We start from the raw sequence: 4,720 nt of genomic DNA, 5'->3' as shown, positions 1-4,720 counted from the left end.
TTTGACAAATGAAGAATGTCATGTATCTATCATTTCAGTATTATAGTAGTAGTATAGTTTCACAGCCCTAAAAAATCCCTTTTGCTTCATCCATTTAACCTCTTTATTTGGACTCATATAGTAAGTAGCATTTCCAGACTGAGTTATTTCAATTAACACTATGCATTTAAGGTTCATCCATATCTTTTGATGGCTTGATAGCTAATTTTCAAATACCAAATAATATTCCATTTATGATCATAGCACAATTTGTTTATTTGTTTACCTATTGAAGGATATCTTAGTTGTTTCTACTTTTGGCAAATGTAAATAAAGCTGCTATAAATATGTCTATGTAGGTTTTGTTTGGGCATAAGTTTTCAAATCAGTTGGGCAGATACCTAGGAGTACAATTGCTAGATCATGTGGTAAGGCTATGGTTAACTTTGCTAGAAACTGCCAATCTACCTTCCAAAGTGGCTGCACTATTTTGCATCCCTACCAGCAATAAATGAAATTTCGTGTTGCTCCACATCCTTGACAGCATTTGGTAGGGTCAGCGGTTTGGATTCTAGCCATTCTAATAGCCGTGTAATGGTATCTTGTTGTTTTAATTTGAAATTCCCTAATGGCATATGATGTTCAGCACCCTTTCATGTACGTATTTCCCATCTGTATATTTTCTGAGGAGGTGTCTATTTAGATGTGTTGCCCGTTTTGAAAATTGGTTCTGTATTTCATTTTTAATTGCATTTTCTTTTTGCCTAAGGATGTAATTTTCAAAAGATCTCTTTGGCAAAATTAACTTTTTCTTTTTAAGTACTCTTTCATCTCCTGAATTTCTATCTTTCCTCTAGAGTCTGTTTTTTTCTTTCTTTATTTGGGTTTTTTACTTTCATATCAAGGATTTTCTTCAAATATCCAGTGAGTCTTAGTTCATATTTTTTCCTTTAAACCATCTTATTGTGGAAAATAAGTAACACATGTACAGGAAAAAAAGCATGAAAACAAGTGTTCAACTAAATGAATTTTTGTTCAAATCAAGACATAGAACATTGCCAGCACCCTGGAAGCTTTCTGTATATATGCCTCTGGCCTGTCATTATACTCTAACTTCCTCTCTACCAGCTTATTAATATCCCAGCTAGTCATAATCGTCTCCTTTAAAAAAATAGTTTTGACACCATGCAAATGTGCTTGTATAAATACTATATAGTTGGGTATTCAGTCATTTTTTTTTAAATTTAAGAAGGAGGTAATTTTTTAAAATACAGGGAAAGCCATATGCACTGACAAAGCCCACTGATTGGCAGGCTTGGCTTTAGGGTCATGAGGCAAAAGCCAGCCTTTATCAGCAATACCAGAATGAAAACACTTAACCCTGAGATGCCAACATCTCCACTAACTGCCCTAATCTTCCCCAGATGTTGTATTCTGTTTTCTTCAGAGCAGAACCCTTTTCGGCTATCATGGTGGTAGTGCGTGGCCTTTTCCTCTAGAGGGCACCGGTCATCTTCCCCAGAACCCTCCCTTTGGTCATCTCCCTGGGCGTTCTAGTTCCTGCCTACTGCCCAAAGGCGTTTTGAAGAGAGAGTGTCTCTGTGAGAAGCAGTGGCAAACAGACCCCAACAAGCGTCTCATCTCAAGGTTTGGAGCACCTAAGACAGCTACCTCCGTTGGAGTCCTGAGAGGGGCAGGAATATAAACTTCCTTGCACTGAGTCTCATTAAGTAATGCTCTAACCAGCTCAGCCCAACTGTTGGCTGCTGCAAATCCTAGCAGCAGAGGCATGCTAGCCGTTTACAAAAGCACTTCCCAAAACTGCTAAGGAGACCAGCCCAGCCTGACATTTTGGCCTTATCAACTTTCACCTGCCTCTCTCCCATCTCAGGAGTTCCCTAGATCACAATTCTTCTGTAGAGTCCCTCTTGCTATAGCCTATTACAGAGTTGGAATTAGCCCACTCTCTCTGCGGAGACTGTGTTCTGACTTTTTTTCACTATTCCAGACCCAAAAGTCTTAACATTGTCCAGTGCTTGCCTAATGGAAGACCAGGTACGTGGACTGACCTCCCTCGGGCTACTCAGGGCCTCTGGCCCCAAAATTCTATTCCAATGGCATTGGTTCACTCAGATATTGATGGTACCATTTGTCCAAGATGATGAGGCACTGGGAGAGACTACAAAAAATGTAGAGTACAATATGATGCAGAGCAATGCTAATGAAGTTCTAGAATACAGGTGAGGCTCGGTGGGGTGAGGTCCAGAGCCAATGATCAAAAAGAATTCTTGAAACATCTTTGGTGCAAAATGGTGGTTTATTAAAGCATGGGGACAGGACCCATGGGCAAGAAGTGCTACTGCCCTGGGGTTATGAGCGGTGGCCAGTTACGTACCTTGGAGTTGGAGGGAGGTAAGGAAAAGGGAGGTTTCAGTAGAACTTTCATATGCTAAAGAGGACTGACAAGAGACCAGATACCAGAGACCTTGCTATTGCCAAGGTCATTTTGCCCTCTAGCAAGGTATTAACATTAAGATGGGTGGGAGAGGGGGCGCCTGGGTGGCTCAGTGGGTTAAGCCGCTGCCTTCGGCTCAGGTCATGATCTCAGGGTCCTGGGATCGAGTCCCACATCGGGCTCTCTGCTCGGCAGGGAGCCTGCTTCCCTCTCTCTCTCTCTCTCTGTCTGCCTCTCTGCCTACTTGTGATCTCTCTCTCTCACTGTCAAATAAATAAATAAAATCTTTAAAAAAAAAAAGATGGGTGGGAGATTCCTAAAGAACCTCAAGTATGTCCCACCCAGGAGTGGAGGTTGAGGGGAGGTTCCAAGATGTCAGCCTTTTGCTTTGTCCTCAGCCAGCCTTCTGTTCCCTCATCATTCCCCCCTGAACAATTTTGACCCTTCAATCTTTAAGATTGTTGAAGGTGGAAGGTCTCAGCTTCTGTAACATCTTCCTGCTGAACAGGGGCATAGAGTTGTCCCTACCTACTCGGGTCAACACTGATCAGAGGGAATGTGTAAACAGAGGCCGCTGAATCCAGGGAAGGCTGCTCAGGTGACCTTCCCAAGTGGAAAGGATCATCCGTGGAAGTTATGGCAGTGAAGGCGTCAATGTCAGGTGAGGAGACTTGGGAGAAAACAGCAAAACATGATTAGTGTAACAAAAGGAAAATGAAGCTCAAATAAGTTTTTTGCTAGTTGACAAAACACCCTTTTCCAGTCCAAGAGTTTAATCAATCATTAAAGGAAAGAGGGACTATTTAAAGTGCCAGCTTGAGTATGTTAGAACCCAAGAAATATTTTGTGATAATCTGGAACATAAACATAGTATTTTGCCATTCCATTTTGTAAAGCTGCTTTACACATTTGTATTGCCATAGCATTTTAATAGAGAAGTGTTACTTCAAGGGTCATTTAGGACTGACCGTGTACTTTGTAAGAGTGCCAAACATCCATCATGTGCCAAACATCCTCCAGTTCCAAAGGGGGAACAAGAGTGGATGTTACTTGGTCATACCAATGAGACAGAATGAGTTCACCACGGTTTTGGAAGTTTTGGAAGGTTGGCCAGGTTGGTAATGGTTTTAATCATGCATTTGTGATTCCAGGCAAAACCTAGAGTACAGTGGCCTATCCAGCCTGGGGGAAACCATGAGCACAAGTTCGAGTCATATAACCACTGGGTCCCGTTGGGAGACAGTCCTCCAATTCTGGGTTTCTGTAATGCAGTCAATATATCAAGGGCTATTCAGTTTTGGAGGGCCATCTACTAAATTTGTAATAAAAGGCAGTCCATGGTTACTTTGTAGGGACCAAGGGAGTCCAAACCTAGGGACAATTTTTTTTTTTTAGCAAAATGTGTCACCTCCATGGCCTTTTTTCTCAAATCAGTGGCCTGGTGTGAACCCTGTATTACTTTCATTGGTTCCTACGGTCGTATCCCTTGACATCCTTTGAAGTGAACTACAGCTATCTCCCTAGGTAGGTGTACAGCCTTAAGAAGAGTAGTAATTTTAGGCCTGTATTTGATTGTGGAGTTATGGCTTGATAATAAACCCCTTTTCTTCCAAATTGCTCCATGGACATGGAGGACTAGGGAAGCATATTTGGAGTCAGTATTAATATCAGTTTGTAAGGCTTTGGCAGTTGCAAAATGCTAGTGAGCACTACAGCATACCCAGCTTTTCTTAATCCTTTTATGAAAACTACTGTCATCAGTAAACCAACTGTCATTTGCATTTTTAATAGGGGTGTCTTCAATATGGCCAACTGAAGTAAGATCAATAACCTCTGAACAGTTTTGCTCTATAGAGAAGTACAAGGGTCAGGTTCAGTCATACAGGTAACTAGGTTTAAAGTTTGACAAGTTTTCTGTAAGCATAGCCCAATATTTAAGTTGGCCTCCATCATCCAATGATGGCCTTTGGTTTCTAAGACAAATCTGGACCTGATGTTAAGTGCTTACAGTCAGGGACTATCCCAGAGTGAGCTTTGAGGCTCTTTTCATGAGGAGAGCTATTCTATGCTTAGTTAAAGCATTTGTTTGCAACTGTACCTTCTAGGATAAATATGACTAAGGGATGAAACCATTAAGCCCTTTGAGTGGTCCAGTCTTAACAGTATCCTAATTACAAAGGATCACTGGCAAGTGGGAGAAAACTTGTCAAGAGATAAGGGGAGTCCCACATGCATCATTCAATCCAGTCATAACGAAAGTGGGGTCCGCATGGGTCTCTCTGCTCA

This window comes from Meles meles, chromosome 9 (assembly GCF_922984935.1).
Source record: "Meles meles chromosome 9, mMelMel3.1 paternal haplotype, whole genome shotgun sequence".
Classification (NCBI taxonomy): Eukaryota; Metazoa; Chordata; class Mammalia; order Carnivora; family Mustelidae; genus Meles; species Meles meles.
The sequence above is the reverse complement of the archived record's forward strand: the minus strand, read 5'-3'. Positions refer to the sequence as shown.